At 39.4% G+C, this 25,115-nt stretch overlaps 1 protein-coding gene across 2 annotated transcripts in view; it reads right to left on the bottom strand.

The window, feature by feature from the left end:
* The window catches only part of TTLL4 (tubulin tyrosine ligase like 4), a 65,605-nt gene extending 40,719 nt beyond the window's left edge, over window positions 1-24,886 (bottom strand). For both annotated transcript variants that reach the window (XM_037849323.1, XM_037849324.1), the window contains exon 1: window positions 24,640-24,886. The gene's annotated coding sequence lies outside the window, so the exon portion shown is untranslated. The remainder of the gene's footprint in view (window positions 1-24,639) is intronic.
* Window positions 24,887-25,115: the final 229 nt, after the last annotated feature.

The following is a 25,115-nucleotide window of genomic DNA, read 5'->3' as shown; positions in this document are numbered from 1 at the left end:
CTTGTATTAGGCGGCCACTTCCTAGACTTTACACCCAAAGCACAAGTAACAAAAGAGAAAATAGATAAATGGGAACTCCTCAAGCTTAGAAGTTTCTGCACCTCAAAGGAATTTCTCAAAAAGGTAAAGAGGCAGCCAACTCAATGGGAAAAAATTTTTGGAAACCATGTATCTGACAAAAGACTGATATCTTGCATATACAAAGAAATCCTACAACTCAATGACAATAGTACAGACAGCCCAATTATAAAATGGGCAAAAGATATGAAAAGACAGTTCTCTGAAGAGGAAATACAAATGGCCAAGAAACACATGAAAAAATGTTCAGCTTCACTAGCTATTAGAGAGATGCAAATTAAGACCACAATGAGATAGCATCTAACACTGGTTAGAATGGCTGCCATTAAACAAACAGGAAACTACAAATGCTGGAGGGGATGTGGAGAAATTGGAACTCTTACTCATTGTTGGTGGGACTGTATAATGGTTCAGCCACTCTGGAAGTCAGTCTGGCAGTTCCTTAGAAAACTAGATATAGAGTTACCATTCGATCCAGCGATTGCACTTCTTGGTATATACCCGGAAGATCGGAAAGCAGTGACACGAACAGATATCTGCATGCCAATGTTCATAGCAGCATTATTCACAATTGCTAAGAGATGGAAACAACCCAAATGTCCTTCAACAGATGAGTGGATAAATAAAATGTGGTATATGCACACGATGGAATACTATGCGGCAGTAAGAAGGAACGATCTCGTGAAACATATGACAACATGGATGAACCGTGGAGACATAATGCTGAGCGAAATAAGCCAGGCACAAAAAGAGAAATATTATATGCTACCACTAATGTGAACTTTGAAAAATATAAAACAAATGGTTTATAATGTAGAATGTAGGGGAACTAGCAGTAGAGAGCAATTAAGGAAGGGGGAACAATAATCCAAGAACAGATAAGCTATTTAAGTTCTGGGGATGCCCAGGAATGACTATGGTCTGTTAATTTCTGATGGATATAGTAGGAGCAAGTTCACAGAAATGTTGCTATATTATGTAACTTTCTTGGGGTAAAGTAGGAACATGTTGGAAGTTAAGCAGTTATCTTAGGTTAGTTGTCTTTTCCTTACTCCCTTGTTATGGTCTCTTTGAATTGTTCTTTTATTGTATGTTTGTTTTCTTTTTAACTTTTTTTCCATACAGTTGATTTAAAAAAGAAGGGAAAGTTAAAAAAAAAAAAAAAGCAAAACAAGGAAAAAAAAAGATGTAGTGCCCCCTTGAGGAGCCTGTGGAGAATGCAGGGGTATTGGCCTACCCCACCTCCATGGTTGCTAACATGACCACATGTTGCTAACATGTTGCTAACATGACCACATGTTGCTAACATGACCACATGGTGGTTTGGTGGTTTGAGCCCTCTACCATAGGTTTTACCCTTGGGAAGACGGTTGCTGCAAAGGAGAGGCTAGGCCTCCCTATGGTTGTGCCTAAGAGCCTCCTCCCGAATGCCTCTTTGTTGCTCAGATGTGGCCCTCTCTCTCTGGCTAAGCCAACTTGAAAGGTGAAATCACTGCCCTCCCCCCTACGTGGGATCAGACACCCAGGGGAGTGAATCTCCCTGGCAACGTGGAATATGACTCCCGGGGAGGAATGTGGACCCGGCATCGTGGGACAGAGAACATCTTCTTGACCAAAAGGGGGATGTGAAAGGAAATGAAATAAGCTTCAGTGGCAGAGAGATTCCAAAAGGAGCCGAGAGGTCACTCGGGTGGGCACTCTTACACACACTTTAGACAACCCTTTTTAGGTTCTAAAGAATTGGGGTAGCTGGTGGTGGATACCTGAAACTATCAAACTACAACCCAGAACCCATGAATCTCGAAGACAGTTGTATAAAAATGTAGCTTATGAGGGATGACAATGGGATTGGGAAAGCCATAAGGACCACACTCCACTTTGTCTAGTTTATGGATGGATGAGTAGAAAAATAGGGGAAGGAAACAAACAGACAAAGGTACCCAGTGTTCTTTTTTACTTCAACTGCTCTTTTTCACTCTAATTATTATTCTTGTTATTTTTGTGTGTGTGCTAATGAAGGTGTCAGGGATTGATTTAGGTGATGAATGTACAACTATGTAATGGTACTGTAAACAATCGAAAGTACGATTTGTTTTGTATGACTGCATGGTATGTGAATATATCTCAATAAAATGAAGATAAAAAATAAAAAAAAATAAAAAAAAATAAAAATTTAGCAGAAAGTTATAGTCATCAAGACAATGTAGTATTAGCATAAGGATTGACATACAGACCAATGGTACAGAAGAAAGTCCAGAAATAAACCCTTACATTTATGGTCAACTGACTTTCAACAAAATTGTTAGGGCAAATCAATGAGAGAGAGAATAGCTTTTTTCACAACTGACGCTGGAACACCTGGATATATCCATGTGTATAAAAAAAAAAAAATGAACTTGGACCTTTACCTCACAACTTAATAAGAAGAAAAGCAACCCAATTTTAAAATTAGGCAAAATATTTGAATAGATAGCTCACCAAAGAATAATAAAAACAAATGAAATATGAACAAATATGAAAAGATACTCAATATCACTAATCATTAGGGAAATGAAAATTAAAGCCATAATGAGATACTACTACATACCCACTAGAATGGCTATAATCAAATCGATTGACAATGGCTATGTGTTGGCCAGGATATGGAGAAACTGGAATTTTCATACATTGCTGGTGGGAATGTAAAATGTTACAGCCACTTTGAAAAACAGTCTGGCAGTTTCTTAAAAACTTTATATACAATGTCCCAGCAATTCCACTCTCAGGTACCTACTGAAGAGAAATGAAAACATACATCCACACAAAGACTTATATGAGAATGTTCATTACAGCATTATTAACAGCAGCCAAAAAACACTGGAAAAAATCCAAATGTCCACAAATGAAGGAATAAACAAAATGTGGTATATCCAAATAATGGAATACTATTCAGCAATAAAAGGAATGAACTATTGAATATACAGAACAACCTGGATTAAACTCAAAAACATTATGCTAGGTGAAAGAAGCCAGACATAAAAGACTATTATAGTATGATTCCATTTTTATAAGATTTCTAGAAAAAGCTAAATTATAAAACCACTGAGTAGATCAGGGGTTGCTTGGGGATGGAGGTGAGAGCAAGGAACGACTACAAATGGACAATGAGGGAACTTGTGGGGCTGATGGGACTGTTTTAAAACTGGATTGTGGTGATGGCTGCACAACTGTACACATCTACTAAAAACCATCTGTGCTGGTTTGTATATATCATGTCCCCCAGAAAAAAACCATGTTCTTTGATGTAATCTTTTGGGGCAGATTGATTAATCTTTTTGATTAGGGTGTGACCTCTTGATTGGATGTTTCCATGGAGATGTGACCCGCCCAACTGTGGGTAATAACCTTTGATTAGATTATTCTCATGGAGCTGTGCCACTGCCCCATGCAGCATGGGTCTTGATTTAATTACTGGAGTACTTTAAAAAGAGCCACACAGGCCCAGATGCTTGCTGAAGCTGAGAGACACATTTTGAAGACAGCCATTGAAAGCTGACGCTGACATTTTGGAGAACAACATTTTGAAACAAACCTGGCAGGGAAGCAGATGCCAGCCACATGCCTCCTCAGCTACCAGAGGTTTTCCAGATGCCAATGGCCTTTCTCTAGTGAAGGCACCCTATTATTGATGCCTTACCTTGGACGCTTTATGGCCTTACGATTGTAACTTTGTAACCAAATAACCCCCCTTTATAAAAGTCAATCCATTTCTGGTATTTTGCAAACAGCAGCATTAGCAAACCAGAAACACCATCAAACTATACATTTATAGTGGATGAATCGATTGTATGGTATGAAGATTACACCTCAGTAAAGCTGTTAAAAGTGAAAAGGAAAAAAGGACAGAGGAAAATGAACAGCAAAATAAAAGAGAGTCTCAGTTTAAATAAAACAAGAAACCATGAGACCAGAGTGGTATCAACCAATCAATCAGAGAGAAAGGACAACTCTTCCTCACAGTAGGATTCTATGTAATAAATGTAGAAAATTGCCACTGGCAACCACCACAGTATCAACTGCTTCAGGCAAGGCTCATCAGTGGATGTTAAAATTAGCGGGTAACAGGAGATCTGAAAGCAGGGATGTAGGGACGTGAACAGACATTTACAGACCAATGTTCATAGCAGCATTATTCACAGCTGCCAAAAGATGGAAACAACCCAAGTGTCCATCAACCGATGAATGGATAAACAAAATGTGGTATATACATATGGTGAAATATTATTCAGCTGTAAGAAGGAAAGAAGTCCCGAAGCATGCAACAATATGGATGAAACTTGAAGACATTATGTAAAGTGAAATAAAGTCAGACACAAAAGGACAAATATTTTATGACCTCACTGAAATGAACTAATTATAATATGTAAACTCATAGACATAAAATAGAATATAGGTTACCAGATATAGAATGAGGCTAAAGAATGGGGAGCAGTTGCTTAATATGTGCAGATTGTTTAACTAGCTTGAACTCAAATGTTTGGAAATGGATAGAGGAGACAGTAGCATGTTATTGTGAGAATAATTAACAGTACTGAATGGTGTATGAATGTGGTGGAAAAGGGATGTGTAGAGTCATGTATGTCACCAGAAGGAAAGTTGAAGGTTAAAACATGGGAATGTATAACACAGTTGTGCTGGTTTGAATCTGTTATGAACCCCATAAAAGACTACGTTCTTTTAATCTACTCTTGTGGGGGCAGACCTATTGTGGGTGGGATCTTGTGATTAGGTTGTTTCCATAGAGATGTGACCCACCCAATTGTAGGTGGGACCTTTTGATTAGATTATTTCCATGGAATGTTATCCCAACCATTCATGGTGGGTCTTATTTTAAGAGGGTTCAGGGAGAAAGAGAGAGCTCAGAGCCAACACAGACCCAGAGGCTTGGAGACGCAGACGAAAAGACATTTGGAGATGCTAAGCTAAGAGACGAAGCCCAGAGTTTGCCCCGGAAAAGCTAAGTTGAGAACTCACGGATGCTTGAAGAGAAAGCCACTAGAATCAGAAGCTGAAAGCAATGCAACCCAGAAGCAAAGGACCAGCAGATGCCAGCCACATGCCCTCCCAGCTGACCAAGGTGTTCCAGATGCCATCAGCCTTTCTTCAGTGAAGGTATTCTTTCGTTGATGCATTAGTATGGACACTTTCATGGCCTTAAAACTATAAATTTGCAACCTAATTAACTCTACTGAAAAAGCCAGTCCATTTCTGGTATACTGCATTTCAGCAGTTGTAGCAAATCAAAACAACAGTAAATGTTGTGGTGGACAATGTCTGTGATTAACTGTAGAAATATTAAAAAGTTCTTTCATGAACTAGAACAAATATATACAACACTATTACAAGGAGTTAATAATAGAGGGGTATATGGGAAAAAAGGTACCTAGTGCAAAGTATGGACTAGAGTTAACAGTAATATTTGATATTCTTTTATCAACAGTAACAAATGTAAACAAACACTAATACTATGAGTGAAGTGGGGTCCCTTTCCCTTAATCCCAAAACATCTGCAAAGCAATAGTGTTGTGTAAACAGAATTAGGCCATGAGGGGGGGGAGTGAGACTGGGCCTGTACCAGTTAAAGAAATCAAAACTTTACCGTTTAGGGGAGGCAAAGCTGCGGTTGCACGCATCAGCCAAGCGTGACCCTTTTAACAATAACTGCTCCAGGTCCAAGTGAAACTTTTTGTAACCCTTTAATAATCAATAGCTGCTCCAGTCCCAAGTGAAACTCTTTGTGAAATTGTTTTTGTGAAATTGTTTTGCACGATCAATAACTGCTCCAGTTCCAAGTGAAACTCTTTGTGTAATTGTTTTTTGTGATCAAGAGCTAAACTGCCAACTCTGCTTCTGTTAGAATAGCTTGCTTGCTTGCGTTTCTAGGATACAGTTTCTGTCTATATAAGGCACCAGCGCACACAGGTGGGGGCTGCTTGCTGAACTCTCTGTGCGGAGTGAGAGGCAGCAGCCGCCTGCTAGCTGGCTAATAAAAGGCTCTTTAAATTCTGTTTGGCTGTCTCGTACTTTAACTCGCGGGCACCATAACATGAGTCAGTAATAGGAGGGTGTTTCAGTTTGCTAATGCTGCCATTTTGTAAAACACCATAAATGGATTGGCTTTTATAAAGGGGGTTTATTTGGTTATAAAGTTATAGTCTTAAGGCCATAAAGTGTCCAAGGTAACACATCAACAATCAGGTAACTTCACTGGAGGATGGCCAATGGTGTCCAGAAAACGTCTGTTAGCTGGGAAAGCACATGGATGGCATCTGCTTGCTCCCAGGTTGCATTTCAAAATGGTGTTCTCTGAAATGTTGTTCTTGGGGCATTTTGCCCTCTCTTAGCTGCAGCTCCTCTTTAAAATGTCACTCTTAGTTGCTCTCAGGTCCCTCTGTTTGTGAGCTCTTTTTATAGGACTCCAGTGAACTAATCAAGACCCACCCTGAAAGGGCGGGGCCACATTTCCATGGAAACATTCAATCAAGAGGTCACACCCTAATCAAAGGTGTCACTCACAGTTGGGTGGGTCACATCTCCATGGAAACACTCAATCAGAAGGTTCCAACCTAATCAACACTAATACATCTTCCCCCACAAGACTGCATTAAAGAATATGGCTTTTTCTGGGGGACATAATATATACAAACCAGCACAGAGGGGATAAGGGATATGGGAGGATTTGAGTTTTCTTTTACTTTTTATTTATTTTCTAGAGTGATTAAAATGTTCCAAAATTGATCATGGGGATGTATGTACAACTATGTGATGATACCGTGAGCCAGTGATTACATACTTGAAATGGTTTGTATGGCATGTGACTATATCTCAATAAAATTGCATTAAAAAATTAGTGGGTAAACTATTATTGAGAAATAGAATAGTTACATTGTCTCAAAATATCTCCCTATAAGATATTTATTAATTAGAAAGGAGAAAAAAAAAATGTGTGCCAGTTTGGATGTGTTCTGTCCCCCAAAACACCATTATCTTTGATGCAATTTTGTGGGGGCAGACGTACTAGCATTGATTAGGTTGGAATCTTTGGATTGGGCTGTTTCCATGGAGATGTGACTAGTAACACCTTTGATTAGGGTGTGACCTATTGATGGGATTGTTTCCATGGGGGTGTGGCCCTGCCCATTCAGCATGGGTCTTGATTTAATTACTGGAGCCCTATAAAGCTCAGAAATAGAAGGATTTCAGAGCAGCTGCAGCTGAGAGACACATTTTGAAGATGGCCTTTGAAAGCTGATGTTTTGGAGAACACCATTTTGAAAAGCAACCTAGGAGCAAGCAGATGCCAGCCACGTGCCTTTGCAGCTAACAGAGGTTTTCCGGATGCCAATGACCTTTCTCCAGTGAAAAGTAACCTATTGCTGATGCTTTACCTTGGACACATTATGGCCTTAAGACAGTAACTTTGTAACCAAATAAACCCCCTTTATAAAAGCCAGTCCATTTCTGGTATTTTGCATAACAGCAACATTAGCAAACCGGAACAACATGTCTTTACAATGGAGAAACTTGGTAGGTACCACCTTAAACAAGTAATCAAAAGTTAACATCATCAGTAATACTATAAATGAACATCAGGTGCCTCATGATATGATGCACTCAAGGACACATCACTTCTGCAATATTCTTACCAAAAATATATCACCTGAATGCATGAGGAAGTATCAGAGAAACCCAAATTGAGGGACATTCTACAGAGTAGCTGGCCTGTGCTCTTCAAAAGTGTCAAGTTCATTAAAAACAAAGAAAGGGAGAGGAACTATTCCAGATTAAAAAGACATGTTACCTGAATGCAACAGTGATCCTAAATTGGATCCTGGGCCACATAAAGGACATCAATGGAACAACTGACAATATTTGATAAGGTCTGAAGAGCAGATAATAGTATTATAGTATATGGCATTATGACAATGTCAATTTCATGATTTTGATCATTATACTGTGACAATGTAAGAGAATATTCTTGTTTTAGGAAACACGGAATATTCAGATATAAAGGGGCATCATCTCTGTAACTTCTCAAACATCTCAGAAAAAAGTATATGTGTGTAAATATACTTATATGTATATATATATATATTTTTATATACGAATGGACAATAAAGCAAGTGTGAAAAAATATTAACATTTGATGAATGTAGATAAAAGGTAAACAAATTTTTGTACTATTTTTGCAACTTTTTTGCAAGTCTGAAATTATTAAAAAAAAAAAAAAATCATTACTACCTCAAGGAAAACTTGATTCTCCTCAGACCAGAAGGCAGGCAGCACACAATCAACTTCTTTTTCTATAAAGTGACTATTAAATGATTGCGACAAACATATTTTAGAAGCATAGATAGGAATAATTTCGCTGTAAGTTAACTTTCCTTTGAAATTATACTGGCAGGAGTGGATTTTACCAATGAACAACTCAAGCCAATGAAATGAGGCTCACTCCTTGTACCATTACCTATAAGAGGCTTGGCTGGGCGACCCAGGCCATGGTTGGCCATCCATCAACCCCAAGGTACAAGAACTGAGGCTACATGCTTTCTGAAGGACTGCCACAGAATACAACTCTTTTAAATGGAGCCAGTGGTGTCTATACTAATATGAACAAGCCACCCAGCACACACCACTCTAACCTGCTGGTGAATTTGCAAACTCTGGCTCAAGGAGACAAGTATGAGAAGGCACCAGAGCCTGGCAGATCAACTTTAATAGAAACACTTTCTCTGGGGCCCATCAACATGCAAGGGAGGGAGGGGGAGAGGAACTCCAAATTTTAGGGGAGAAATGCTGTTTAAAACAAACTCGATGTGAAAACCTCACTGCCCATCAAAACACCAGTCCTTGTCTTGCCCTCAACCGAGAAAGCAGCTATTGTCAGCACAAAACCAAGAAAAAGAACCTAGAGACTGAGATAAGGACTTTAGGACTAGAGTCAAGGAAACAAGGGAGCATTGTGGGAAGCTCTAGAATTTCTATAACCACTATTATTCAAGGAGAGAACATGTTACCTTTTAATCCCCCTGAAATTAGATGGGAATGTCAGATTTTAGTGAAGTCATGCTAGCATTATGGGGAAGTGGAAGGACTAGAATTTGAAGCTTTTATCTTTTCTAAAGTCCTTATTAAAGGGCATGTCACTAATTATAAGACCTAGCTATGGACTATCGGGGAGTCTCCAGGAGCGGCAGGGGGCAGCTCTGGATGGATCAATCCTCACTTGCCTTGACTAAGCTTTTAGCGTCTGGATCAGGAAATAAGCTGCAATCGCATAAAGAAGACTTCAGTTAAAAAAATGCCCTGGCAGAAGGGGCTAAATCCCTGGGATGGGTGTTCATGCAACACAGAGACTGCAAACATTCTTTGTGGTATGATGTTTTCAATCTGACCACAGATCTTCACTTCCATTCGCCCAATCCATCAACGAGGCTTCCCAGCTCCACCTTCAAAATATATATTCTGCATCTATCTATTCTTCTCTGGGTCTGCTATTCTTCTCCATACCCACGGATATTACCTTAATCTAAGCCACCATTATCTCTTCCATGCTGGTTTCCCTCTTTAACTCTTACTTCTTATAATCTATTTTCCAGACAGCAGCCATGGTGCTGTTTTTCAAACATAGCTTAAATCCCTCTGATGGCTCCAGTGACTCCTGACCACCTCTCTGACCTCATCCAGAGCCACTCTCCCCCTCACCAGGCATGTTCCCACCTCAGGGTCTTTGCCCTTGCTGTTCCCTGTAAAACACTCAGATCTTTGAACGGCCAGCTCAGTACTCAGCTGTCACCTCCTCAAAGGGGCCTCCCCTGTGCACCCATATCTAATACTGCCCCACCCCTAACATTCCCTTGTTCATTACCTTGTTTTATTCTGTTTCACTCCTCCACTATCTAAAATTATTATATATTATTATTTTCTCATTATTGCATAAAGAAACAATAGAAGGATAAACAAGGAACTGATTTTTAAAAAGAGGTTACCAGTGGGGTTGGAAACAGACACAGATGAGACCTTTATGGGTGTACACTTTCTTCTATAAATTTAATTTCTGAGCTATATAATTGAATCACCTATTCAAAAACCATATTAAAACCATTTTAAAATTAAAAAAATTAAATTGTCTTATGCATTTCTCTATTTGTCTATCTTCTCTTCTAGAATAAAAGATCTTTGAAACAGGGACCTTGTTCACACAGTATATGCCCAGCCCTAGGAACATAATCAGAGCTCATTAAACATTTGCTGGATAAACAAATAAATCTACAACAGCTACTCCCAGCAAAGCCACAAGCTAGAACTCTTCATAGCAATCATGTGTTCCTGTCTTACCACCATCTCCTTGTCGCTATTTCTTAACTCAGCACATGAACTGTGCCGCAGCCACATCCAACTCTTGAGGCCCCCTCCAAAATCCTCCACAGGTCCTCTCTTTTGTTCTCTCTCCCACATCAAACCAATCTGCTTCTCACAATGTCAACTATTACTTGCAAGAGAGCAGTGTCAACTATTACTTGCAAGAGAGCAGTCAGTTTTCAGGCCTGACCTCTCTCAAGCTTCATGTCTGCATCACCAGCTGCCTGCTCCACCTTTCCCACATGCACACCCACTGCTTCAAGCCAGCCCTTCAGACTAGCACTCCACTCATGACCTTTCAATTGCCCGCAGGGAACCTTCTTTCTCCGAGTCACCCAAGAGGAATACTTAAGTTACCGCTGACTTCTTCCTTTCCCTTATTCCCCAAAGCCTAACCAGTCACGAAACTGAAGAGATTCTTTCTTCATAGCACACCTCCTCCTTTTATTATTTCCACCACCACCCTAGATATGGACTACTGAAACAGCATCAAGATGGAAGCTTGTGTCTCCAGGATCTAACCTCCCTAATCTGATCTTGTAGGCAACCTCCAGATTAACTTTGCTCAAATAATGCTTTATCAAGTCACTCCCTTTTCAAGAACTGTTTATGAGTCCTCAATAAATATCACCAACCACTTGCATTAGAATAACCTAGGGTTCAGATTTCTGAGCCCCACCTTCAGAGAGGATTCAGTCAGTCTGGGTTGGGACCAGGAATATGCATGTTTAGCAAACATTCCAGATGATTCTCAGGTTATTCAACAAATAAAATCCATAATATTTAGTTTGGGTTGAGGGACCCCATAGTCTGGCCTCAATTTTTTTTTAGGTTTATTTCCATTTCCTCCCACCATGAATTCTGCTATATGAACTGTGCTGGTCTTATACTAAACTGGAACAAACCTTTCAAATGCTGTCTGCAGGCCTTTATTCCACTAAGCCTCTTCCTTACCATATTTTATTTACCTTTTCCAGATCTAGTGCAAGCCCCACCCTCTCCATGAGTACCCTGTTGTGTACTCCTCTTATTTGATACTTTGCAAAGACCATCTTATACCACTGTTCATTTTTCACATGTATATGCCTCATAAGCTCCATGACGGTTTTTACAGGAAAGCCCTGTGTAAATAAATGCAGAGCTATCCTGGTAGAGGGAAGTGGGAAGAATCCTGCCCTAGTCTGGCCTCCCCTCAGCAACCCACCCCAAAGTCCTCTCCCCCAACAACTTCATGGGACACTAAAGCTTCCTAGGACAAAGTTTAAAAAACTATTGACTGGGCAGTGATGGATATGTTCAATGTTAATTATACTTCTACAAAGTTGATAAAAAGAAACCAAAAACATTGGCTGGAGGGATAAGAGGGTAAAGAACTGCAGAGAGTTCTGAAGATAAACAAAATGGCTTCAAACATCTCTTCCTTTCAATTTGTATGGCTGGCCCAGCCCAACCCCTAACCTGTCACCAAATGCGGGACAGTTGCAGTAGCATCCTAACCAATGTCCCTGGCTCCAGATGCTCCCCTTCTAAAGTATCCAGTCTCAGGAACCTGAACATCTTGCTTTGTCCTCTTTATACTGTATTCAGAAACAGTCTATCCTGTGCTGGCCTCTGATCTTTTCAGAGTATAAGGGAATTTGGCCTACAGTTTCTTTCTTAAGTGACAGTAAATGATTAGTGGCCTATGCTAGAAAATCTACTGCTGTTTTCTCAAACCATCAAGTCTCTAGGGGCCAGATCCAGACCAGCTTGGATGAGGTATCTATTTCTACAGAAAGCAACTAATCATTACCCAATGATTAAATCACTCTACTATGTTACAGGAGGGTGTGTGACTCTTGGGATCTGCAGTTTCCTTTTCTTCCTCCACCAAGTGTTTCAGTCATCAAGGAAACTCAGGACATCAAATGGTTCAGAGTTTACAATTCACAAGCTCTCTGATGAGATTACTTCAATTGCTCAACAGTTATATTAGAAGATAGAATTGACTTACCTGGAACCAAACAGAAAGGGGACAGGTGCACAAATCAGACCCATTTTACCTTATGAGATAAATTCCAAGCTATGACTTCTTAAAGAAAGTTAGAGAAGCAATTAACTTCTTAAAGTCCTACAGAGAAAGGAAGGTCTCATAGGTCAGTCCTAATGAAAAGGGAGGGTCAGTACCACAAGTTAAGATAAGTGGAAAGTCATAGGTAGCTCTTGCAAAACACAATTAAGTAATGCCAAACAAGTCAGCAAACCTCAGGGTGTAAATCTATGAATTATTGAAACATGAAACCAGTTGAAGGCTAACATAATTAGATAACTAGCTCTCCTGATCTTTTATTATGATCTTCTATTGGCTCCAGAAAGAAATTTCCCTTTTCCAGGTGTGAACACCCCAGAGGGAATCCTGAGACCCTTTCAAGAGTTCCATTACAGGTGAAATTACTCTTATAACAATACTAAGATGTTATTTGCCTTTTGTACTATGCTGAACTTAGCTCTGATGGTGTGAAAGAAATGGCAGATGAAAGTACTGGTACCTTGCATGAATCAAGAAAATGCCACCAAGTTATTCTAGTAGTCCTTATTTTCTTCACCATCTCACACTTTACCACCCACTGAAAAAGTAAATTTCAGAGTTTCCAGTTGATCAAGATGATGATACAAAACATTACAGGATGACATTCCCCAACAGAATCTTTGAACAACTAGCAAAAACTGGCAGAGACATCTTCCTCAAAACTCCAGAAAACAATGAGACGATTGCAGTAACTGGGGAAGTGCCAAACCAAGAAATTGCAGCTTCAAAAATGGTAGAAGAAGCTCATAGCACCCTTGCTAGCCCTTTCTGCTCCCCGGTGCAGGGTGGAGCCAGCCTGTGCTCCCATTGAGGGTCCCTGACCCTGTTCCAGAGGGAGCAGAGAAACCCCTAAGCAAATACTGGAGTGCCTGTTTGTTGGTGCCAATCACGTGGCATCATGAAAGACTGAACCAGAACACTCATCGCTGGCTTACCCTCCCCAAACTTGCCATGCAGGCAGAAGCAGCTTGCAAACTGCTAATGCAGTGTAAGAAACAATTAAGTCAAAGTGGCCTAAAGCAAGGGATTACCTGCTTTAAACCATATACTAGAGCAACCAGGAGGGGAAGAAAGTCTATTTCATAGAAAATACAGGGGGCATTCAAAGTCCTGCAAACAGGGGTATGCATAAGACCATGAGCAAGCAGAAGTCCAGGACAAGACACAGTCTCAGAGAGTTGGAGAGGACCCTGCACATCGCATTCATCTTGGGCTGATCTTCTTGAAACGAGGATAAACTCTGAAGGAGAGCACCACTAAATACAGAGCCAATTTGCAAAGACAGCGAGAGGTGCTTTTTGCCTTGGTTTGTTTTTGTTAGTTCTTGGCATGCAAGAAATGTCTGTCATACCACTAGCTGGATACAAACTTAAGGAACAGGCATCACAGGGATGATATCCCAGAGACAACACTTTAAAACAATAAAATATAAAGTGTGCAATGGAAGATGACAAGAGAAACAAAGAAACAGGAAATGATGGCCCATGCAAAAGAACAAAATAAAAATCCAGAAACCATTGGCAAACATAATCAGATTTTGGAGATACTGGACAAAGACTTTAAAACACTGATTGTTAGTATGCTCAAGGAGATAAAAGAAAACATGGAGTAAAAACCAAAGGATATCAGGAAAACAATAAATGAACATGAGAATGTCAATAAAAAGAAATTTTAAGAAGGAACCAAACAAATATTAGAATTGAAGACCACAATAATGTAAATAAAAAATTCCCTGGAGGGTTTCAACAGCAGGCTGGAGATGGCAGAAGAAAGAATCAATGATCTCAGAGAACAAGACAATTGAAATGATTCAGGCTGAGGAGCAGAAAGAAAAAAGAATTTTAAAAAGTGAACAGAGCCTGAGAGATCTGTGGGACACCATCAAGCGTACCAATATGTGCATTATGGGAGTCACAGAAGGAGAAGAAAGAGAAATGCGCAGAAGGAATAATGGAAGAAATAAAAGCAGAAAACTTCCCAAATTTAACACAAGATATGACTATCCACATTTGAGAAGCCCAACGAACCCCAAACTTGAAGAAAACCATACCCAGACACCTAGGAGTCAAATTGTTGAATGCTAAAGATAGGAGAAGGCTCTGATAGCTGCAAGAGAAAAGCAACACATTATGTACAAGGGAGTTCCAATAAGATTAAATGCCTCAAAACCATGGAGGCAAGAAGGCAGTGCAACAATATATTTAAAGTGCTAAGAGAAAATAATAGCCAACCAAAATTTTTATTTCTACAGAGACTGTCTTTCAAAAATGAAAGAGAGACTAAGACATTCGAGATAAACAAAACTTGAGGGACTCTGTCACCACTAACCTGCCCTACAAGCAATGCTAAAAAGAGTCCTTCACACTGAAAGGAAAAGACACTAGAGTGGATCAAAGTGGCATGAAGAAATAAAGACCTCTAGTAAATGTAACCACATGGGTAATTATAAATGCCAGTACTATTATATTTTTTGATATGTTACTCCACTCTCTACTTCTTACAGGTTCTAAAATACAAATGTATAAAAAAAAATGATAAACCTATGGTTATAGACATAAAATGTACAAAGATATAATTGTAACAGGTAAAAAAAAAATGTGGGGGAAAGGAGGGGTATGGGAACAGTGCATGTGTATGCTATTGATGTTCAGTTGGTACCAAATTAAACATAATTATTATAGATTTAGGAAGTTAAATTTAAGCCCCATGGTACCTATCCAGAAAAAATGAGAAGGGACTCAAAATGTTACAGTATAAGGAAACAAATAAAAATCAAAGAAGGCATTAATGGAAGAATTGAGGGGCAAAAATGTATGACCTACAAAGACGAAATAGTAAAACAGCAGAAGTAACTACATTGTCAAGTTACTTAAAGTGTAAATGGATTAAACTCTCCAGTCAAATGGCAGTGATGAGAATGGATAAAAAAGCTGTCATCTTTTTTATGCTATATGTCCAACTATATGCTGTCTACAAGAGACTCATCTTAAACTCAAACACACAAGTAGACTGAAAAGGATGGAAAAAATATATATCATGCAAATAGTAACCAAAAGACAGCTGTGGTAGCTATACTAACATCATATAAAATAGACTTTAAGTCAAAAACTGTTACAAGGCACAAAGAAGGTCACTATATATTGATAACGGGGCAATTCAACAAGAAGCCATAACAATTATAAATATATACATACCTAATGGCATACCCCAAATTATATGAAAGAAATACTGACAAATTTGAAGGGGTGAATAGATGGTTCTACATTAACAGGAGACGTCCAAGCACCACTTTCAATAATGGATAGAATATCTAGACGCAAGATCAATAAGGAAACAGAAGACTTGAACAATATTATAAACCAACTAGGCCTAACAAACATCTACAGAACACTTCATCCAACAGCAGCAGAATACACAATCTTCTCTAGTGCACATGGACAATTCTGCAGAATAGACCATATGTTAGGTCACAAAATAAGTCTCAATAAATTCAAAAATATTTATGCCATACGATGTATCCTCTCTGACCAGTGCAATGAAGCTAAAAATCAATAACACAGGATTAACAGGAAAATTCATAAACATTTGGAAATTAAATAATGTGTTTTAAGCAACCAATAAATCAAAGAAGAAACTACAAGAAATTAGGAAATATCTTGAAGCAAATGAACACAAAAACCCAGCATACCAAAACTTAAGAGAGGGAGCAAAGGCAGTACTGAGGGAAATTTATAGTTCAAAAGAAATGAAAGTTCTCAACAGACCAATAACAATAAAGAAATTAAACCAGTAATAAAAACCTCCAAACAAAAGACTGGGACCAGAAGGCTTCATAGTGAATTCTACCAAACATTCAAAGAATTAACACCAAATCTGCTCAAATTCTTCCAAAAGACTGAAGAGGAAGGACCACTCCCTAACTCATTCTATGAGGCTAACACACACCTTAATACCAAAGCCAGATAAAGATACCATGAGAAAAGAAAATTACACCCCAATATCCCTTATAAATACAGGTGTAAAAACCTTCAACAAAATACTAGCAAACTGAATCCAACAGCACGATAAAAGAATTATACACCATGATCAAGTGGGATTCATCCCAGGTATGCAAGCGTGGTTCAAATAAGAAAATGAATTAATGTAAAACACCACATTAATAGAATGAAGGGAAAAAAATCACCTGAGCATCTCAATGCAGAAAAGGCAACTGACGAAATCCAGCACACCTTTCTTAATAATAACACTTAGAAAACTAGGAATAGAAGGAAATTTCCTCAATATGATAAAGGCGATATATGAAAATCTCACAGCTAACATCTTACTCAATGGTGAAAAACTAAAAGCTTTCCCTTAAGATCAGTGTGCCAGTTTGAATATCCTGTGTCCCCCAAACAGCATTATCTTTGACGTAATCTTGCGTGGGCAGATATCAGTGTTGATTAGATTGTAATTCTTTGAGTGTTTCTGTGGAGACGCGCCCCACCCAGCTGTGGGTGATGACTCTGGATAATTTCCACAGAGGTGTTGCTCCGCCCACTCGGGGTGGGTCTAAGTTGAATCACTGGAGCCATATAAATGAGCTGATGGACAGGGAGAACTCAATGCAGCTGAGAGTGAACTTTTGAAGAGGAGATACAGCCAAGAGAGACTCTTTGAAGAAAGCACAGGAGCTGCAGATGAGAGACAGTTTGAAGATGGCGGTTGAAAGCATACTCTTGCTCCAGAGAAGCTAAGAGAGGACAAATACCCCAAGTGCAAGTAAGAGTGACATTTTTGAGGAACTGCAGCCTAGAGAGGAATGTCCTGGGGAAAGCCATTTTGAAACCAGAACTTTGGAGCAGACGCCAGGCACGTGCCTTCCCCGCTAACAGAGGTTTTCCGGATACCACTGGCCATCCTCCAGTGAAGGTACCTGATTGCCGATGTTTTACCTTGGACACTTTATGGCCTTAAGACTGTAACTGTGTAACCAAATAAACCCCCTTTTATAAAAGCCAATCCATCTCTGGTGTTTTGCGTTCTGGCAGCATCAGCAAACTAAAACAATCAGGAACAAGACAAGGAAGCCCACTGTCACCACTGTTAATTCATCACTGTACTGGAAGATCTAGTCAACGCAAAAAAAGTAAGAGGCATCCAAATTGGAAACGGAGAAGTAAAGCTTCTCCTATTTGCAAACAACATGGTCCTATACACAAAATCCTGAAAAATCCACAACAAAACTAATAGAGCTAATGAATACATTCAGCAAAGTGGCAGGGTACAAGATCAACATCCAAAACTCAGTACTGCTGTATACACAAGTAATGAAGGTTCTGAAGAGGAATTGTTTTTTTAAATTCCATTTATAATAGCAACTAAACAGTCAAATATTTAGGAATAAATTTAAAGATGTAAAGGGGACTTATACATAAAAAACTACAAAACATTGCTAAAAGAAATCAAGGAAGACCTAAGTAAATGGAAGTACATTCCATGTTCATGGATTAGAAGACTGTCATCAAGATGTCAGTTGTAGCCAAAGCAATGCACAGATTTAATGCCACCCCAATCAAAATTCCAACAGCTTTCTTGGCAGAAATGGAAAAGCCAATCATCTTCATATATATATATATATACACACACACACACACACATATATATACATATATATATATAGCAATATGTATGGTATGGATTCCTGAATAGCCAAAACCATCTTGAAAAAGAAGAACTAAGTTGCAGAACTTATATTTCCTAATTTTACAACTTATTACAAGGTACACTTACATGGGGTGCTGGTGTGATTGTGAAAACTTTGTGGCTCACACTCCCTTTATCCAGTGTATGGATGGATAAGTTGAAAAAATGGGGACAAAAACTAAATGAAAAATAGGGTGGGATGGGGGGGATGATTTGGGTGTTCTTTTTTACTTTTATTTTTTATTCTTATTCTGATTCTTTCTGGTGTAAGGAAAATGCTCAAAAATAGTTTGGGGTGATTAATGGACAACTATGTGATGGTACTGTGAACAGATGATTGTACACCATGGATGATTGTATGGTATGTGAATATATCTCAATAAAACTGAATTTTAAAAAAAACTAAGGAATTCGAATACACTATGGATTTTAGTTAATAACATTACTAGTGATTCATTAGTTGTGGCAAATGTACCACACTAATAATATAAGATGCTAATAATAAGGGGGAAAAAAAACTAAACAAAAAATAGGGGGGTTGGGGGGGATGATTTGGGTGTTCTTTTTTACTTTTATTTTTTATTCTCATTTTTATCCTTTCTGGTGTAAGGAAAATTTCAAAAATTGATTGGGGTGATGAATGCACAACTATATGATGGTACTGCGAACAGCTGATTGCACACCATGGATGACTGTATGTTATGTGAATATATCTCAATAAAAATGAATTTTTAAAAAAAACTTATTACAAGCTACAGTGGTCAAAACAGCATGGTACTGGCACAAAGACAAGACATATAGACCAAAGGAATACAACTGAGTTCAGAAATAGACCCTCACATCTATGGCCAATTGATTTTTGACAAGGCTGCCAAGTTCACTCAAGGGGAAAGAGCAATCTCTTCAACAACTGGTGCTAGGAAAACTGGATCTCAATATGCAAAAGAATAAAGGTAGACTCCTACTTTACACCATATACAAAAATCAACTCAAAATGGATCAAAGACCTTATTATAAGAACCGACACTATAAAACTCCTAGAAGAAAATACAGGGAAGCATCTTCAAGTCTTCAGGACCTTGCATTAGGAAATTACTTCTTAGACTTGCCACCACAAGCAGGAGCAATAGAAGAAAAAAATAGATATATGGGACTTCATCAGAATTAAAACTTTTTGTGCATCAGAGGACTTTACCATGAAAGTAAAAAGACAACCTACAGAATGGGAGAATATATTTGGAAACCATATATCTGATAAGGGTCTAATATCCAGAATATATAAAGAAATCCTACAACTCAACAATAGAAAGACAGCCAAATTTAAAAATGGGCAAAAGATTTGAATAATCATTTCTCCAAAAAAAGATACACAAATGGCCAATAAGCACATGAAAAGATGCTCAACATCATTAGCCATTGGGGAAATACAAATTAAAACCACAATATTTCACTCACCACAATGGCTACAAGTAAAAAAAAAAGAAAGTAACAAGCATAGGAGAGGATGTGGAGAAACAGGAACACCTGCTCACTGCTAGTGGGAATGTAAAATGGTGCAGCTGCTGTGGAAAAGTTTGGTAGTTCTTCAGGAAGTTAAGTCTAGAATTACCATATGACCTCCAATCCCACTCTAGGTATATACTCAAAAGATCTGAAAGCAGGAACTAAAACAGATATTTGCACACCGATGTTCGCAGCAACATTATTCACAATTGCCAAAGATGGAAGCAACCCAAATGTCCATGAAAAGATGAATAGATAAACAAAATATGGTATAGACACACAGTGGAATATCATTTATCCATGAAAAGGAATGAAGTTCTGATACATGCAACAACATGGATGAACCTTGGAATGGAAGACATCATGTTGAGTGAAATAAGCCAGGCACAAAAGGACAAATATTGCAAGATCTCACTGATATGAAATAATGAGAACAAGGAAATTCATAGAGTCAGAAAGTAGAATACAGGTTACCAGGGCCCAAGGTGGGGACAGGGAATGTGTAGTTAATGCTTAATTGGCAAAAGTTTCTGTTTGGGGTGATGGAAAAGTTTTGGTAATGAATGAGGTGGCGACAGTAGCACAGCACTGTGAGTGTAATTAACACCACTGAATAATATAAAAGGGGAAATTTTAGGTTGTGCATATGTTATTAAAATAAATTTTTTTAAAAAAACCATAGTACTATACAACACAAAGAGTGAACCCTATGTAAATTTGGGACGATCATTGGTAGTAGAATTATAATAACATTGTTTCATCAATTGTAACAAAGGTACCAAACTAATGCAAAGTGTATGAATGGGGAAACTGTGTGTGTAGGGGTGGTGGTGGGGTGGTGTAATATAGGAACTCCGTATTTTCTGCATGATTTTTCTGTAAACCTACTTCTTTAATTAAAAAAAAAGTCAATGCCAGTTTTATTAAGAATGTCATTGACAACACAGTACAAATTACATTAAATCTCAACCCTCAAGTATGCATCTCTTTAATATTCTCTAAGACAAAATGAGAATTACATATAAAACATTTATAAAATGAATGGCACACAAGAACTATGGTTATTTAGACTATAGTATATGGCAGATATTTTCTCAAAAATGAAACCAAGTGAGACTGTCACTTCACTGAAATCAACTGACAGTATTTGTTGCCATTGGTAAAATTTGAGTTTCCAAGTGTGAATAAGAATTTTGAAAAACTTGTATCTGCTACCATGATCTTGACTGCTTCGCAATTCTTAAAGGCTTTTCTGATGAGATCATGGTGATACTACGCATGTAGTATGGTATTGTGGCAACATTTGAAAGATCTGCCTAACTCAGTGAACCAGCATTTTTCAAATATCTAACACGTGATGTTACAGATTCATGCACGGGTAAAAGAGCCATCCGAAGTGCAACATAGACCAGTGTATTTTAATTTAACAAAGTATGAAAAGTTCAATGATATCATTTCAGATTCCACACTGCAACTAATGTGCACAAAGCCATCCCATTTTATGTTTTGTGTAATGCCAAAGAAAAACTGCAATTAACTGGAAAGTATAGAGACACTCCTCCTTTTTCTAACTTGTGAGTCTAGATTTTCTTCATAATTCAACCAAAATAACATATCACAACAGTCTGTATGCAGAAACTAATATGACAATCTGGCTGTCTTCTATAAAGCCAGGCATTAAAGAGATTAAGTAAAAACAATGCTACTCATCAGTTTGTTTTTTTTTAATTTTTTTAACCTATAACAGGTTTATTATTTCTAAATTAATAAATAATTTAATTTCTATATATCTATATCTATATAGTTACAACACACATAAAAATTTCATGAAAGACCCCAAAGAGATTTTTTGAAGTGCATAAAAGTGTCCTGAGACCAAAACAGTCTGAGAACTGCTAGTCTACAGTAGAACCACCTGTGCAGCATACCCATGCCGGCTCCTTAAGGACAATGCCCTTTGTAGCTAAAGGCCTAAGAGAAATTAGGGCTGTCAGTATTTGTTCCAAAATACCAGGTCTGGCTTCCCAGTCCTGCCAGAAAAGAGGGTGAAAAGTTCAGAGCATGAAAAGAAAAGCCCTTTCTCTGCATTTCACTAACAGAACAAAGCATTTGATTCCACGCTAAAATCCAGACCATGATCAGACACTTCCAAGGTCACAGAAATAATCTGGTGGGGAAGCTAAATCCAACTCCAGTTCATGAGTATCAGGCAGATCCTGCAGCTAAAGCTTCTTCCAGGTACAGTTTTCAACAACTGACAACTTTTCATTCACATTCATTTTCATATTCAGTTATGCATTTTCTGCTCCCTTCTTCCACCCTGTCCCTCTGCTCATGCCTTCACTTTACCTGGCACAAAGGACATACTCGATAAGTGGCAGCTGCAAGTATTACCACAAGCTCTTCAGAACCTCTTCCATTCCATTACTTCAATTGCCTCCTACATACTCAACTCTCTATCATCACACAGATCTCTGTCGTGAGCTCTAGAACTTGATGTCCTGGGCCTTTCTTCCCAGTTGTGCTGCAGGGACCTCAACTCAACATGTCCAAAACTTCACTCCTTTATCTTTCCCCACAAAGCTGCCGCTCTTTCTGACAGTTCCTCTCCTGCATCACCTCCCATTTAGTCACTGGGATCATTACAGATTGCTTGTCCCACTCCTGCTCCACCAGGTTTTGTCAATTCTACCACCCTTAACATTTCTCTAGACCCTCTCCATATCTACTGCAACTAGCATAAAGCCTCATCATCTCTAATCTGCACCACTATAAATGGTTCCCTGACTCCAGTCTAAAGCCCTTTCTATTCAATCTGCAAGCTGAAGCTACAGTAATCTTTCTCAACACAAATCTGATTTTATTTTCCTGCTAATCATCTTTCCATGGTTTTCATGGACCAAAGTCTTCAAATTGTTTTACATATATACCCTCAAATAATTTTTTAAAACCATGTATATCCCTTGCACATTTCCAATGTGACATCAAACATTTTTCATCATGTTTAAACAAGTTTATTTTTTTCATTAAGAGGAGACAGAAAATATTAAAAAATTTTATTAGAAGAAAAAAGTTAAGGATTGACTGTAACTGGAATAAACAGTTCATGAGCTGATTTGATAAAACAGGTTTTAACTATCTTGTTCGATAACAAACACCTAAAGTAAAAAAAAAAAAAAAAAAAAAAAAAAAGCCTTTAAAAATTTTATGCAATTTTATCCAATTTAGCGTGAAAAACCTGGTGGCCACACAAAAAAAATTCCAGTTACATGCAACTGTTCTGTTCTTCTGAATTCAGAATATTCCCATCAGGAACAAGCTTTACCTTAACAGCAGTATGTTAAAAGAAAGGAACCTTCTGAGTTTGAGAAAGAAACTTAATCACAAAGGGAGGCTTCCATGAAATCAGTATTTCCAAATTAACCCTTGTGTGGCAACCTGAGGAGGTTTTTACACTCAAAACAATATACCAGAGTAAGAGCTGGGAAGCAGGAGAGATATGCCTCCCCACTCCCTTCTTTTTTTGGTAATGGCAGTTTTAGAAAAGAGTTCATCTGGAAGTTGAGGATCTGGAAATTGATTCTTTTAAAGCTGTACGTGCAGGTATATTGCTTGGAAGTCTTGAGCCCTGGTGATCTCAGCTTGAAAACCACTGCTCTGGAGGACAGAGTTCTAACTCTTTAGTAAAACATCCAAGGCCCTTTGGGATCTAGCATCTACTCACTTCCCCCTCACCCCATTCCTCACTGGATGGCTCCCTCCAACACCATCTCAGGCAAGTCAAACTGTTTCCCAGGTTGTTTTCAGACCTTTCTGTATGTTTTCTAAAGCTACCCTGTATCTGTAATGTCCTCCTACCACTTTACTCCCAGAAAACACTTGATAATTTTTCAAGGTTTGTTAGTCCAATAAGCATGTAGAAACTTTCTGGGCACAAAAGAGGTGGTTTTTATGCAATGCGTGTCTCAGTATTTATTGCAACGGACTCCAGCTGCTTGTTCCCAGTCAAAACTCCTGGATATGGCTAAATCAACAGGTGTTGAAGGCTAAGGAAGATGTGATCTGGAGTATCTGCCAGAGCAGGAATGAATCCACAAACAAGGATGTCTTAAAACATTCCTAAGTCCAAAATGAGAACGTGAACACCAGGGAATCGAGATAATGTAGTTTTCCAAGTAAGTGTGGCTTAAGTACCTTTCTCTCGTTTTATCAGAGCACACAGCACACAATATGGTAAATGCCTGTTTACCTAACTAAAGTCTGAAAATATGTCTGTCTTGTTTGCCAGTGTAAGTCTCCAGAGCCTTAAGTGCCTGGCTCAAATATCTGTCGATGCTTATTAGAAATTGCTGAGTGAATACTTAAATGAAGGACTGGATGAATGGAATGATTAAACGAAGAGTAAAATTCCACAGGATGTAGGATCCTATTTGAATCTCTGTATTTAGAAATATATTTCTCTACAGGAACTGGAGGTGGGGAAGTAAAAAGGTGGCTATCCGTGTTAAATTCAGCCCTGAAGCCCGAGAGGAGCTGGGTTCACCCAAGCGAGAATTTAAACCGCAGAGCGGCGGGAAAGAGGAGGCACCGAGGTCCAGGACGAGGGGAGGCTGCGGGGCTCAAGCACCCAGAAGCCGGGCTAAGTTCACCGGGCAGACTAATTTCACGGGGCGCGGTGGAAAGACAGAAGGGTTCCGAGGAGGCGCGAAGCCCTGGACGGTTAAAAGGCTGCGACCTCCTTGCCTCCGGGGGATGGAGGGATGGCAAGCAGGAAGAGGGGCTGGGGCCGGGTGCGGCCGGATGGCTGGGGACTGGCGCGAAAGAACCCCGGGCTCAGAAAGGGCGGGAGGGTAGGGCCAGCGGAGACTCCGGGGGTCTGTTCCCGGCTCTGCAGCCGCACTCACCTAGCAGACTCAGCTTCGCCCCGGCTCGGCGTCGGCTCCGCGCTGCTTCCTCCCTCGGCCTATTGAGCCGGCAGGCCGCCTTAGGCGCCCCTAGCAACCACTCACCGCCACGCGACCCGCGCTCTCCGCCGCCGCGGCTGCCTGCCACGCACTGAGCGCGCCCCCAGCGGACAGACCGAGGGCCGGGAAGGGGCGGTCAGGGGCGGGCGAAGGCAGGTACGCGGAATCTCGGGGGTTGTGCGGCCTGGGAGGGATGGCCAGCACCCGTCTCGCGCAAGCGCAATCGCTTCATGGCTGGTGGGACTCGGCGAACAGAATTCTGGGAGGTGTAGTCCCCAGATTAAATCCCCGAAAGACTCGGTTCTGGGACTCCAAGACTCTCCTCCGAGTCCCGACTCCATCTAACCCTATGGAATCCTTCTTTGGTCATGCTTCAGTTCGCGCCTCTGAAATCAAACAGCCCAGGCTCTATTAAA

The sequence above is a fragment of the Choloepus didactylus genome, chromosome 9, assembly GCF_015220235.1.
Source record: "Choloepus didactylus isolate mChoDid1 chromosome 9, mChoDid1.pri, whole genome shotgun sequence".
Taxonomy (NCBI): Eukaryota; Metazoa; Chordata; class Mammalia; order Pilosa; family Megalonychidae; genus Choloepus; species Choloepus didactylus.
Note: the sequence above shows the minus strand (reverse complement) of the source record. Positions and strands in the feature narration are given on the sequence as shown.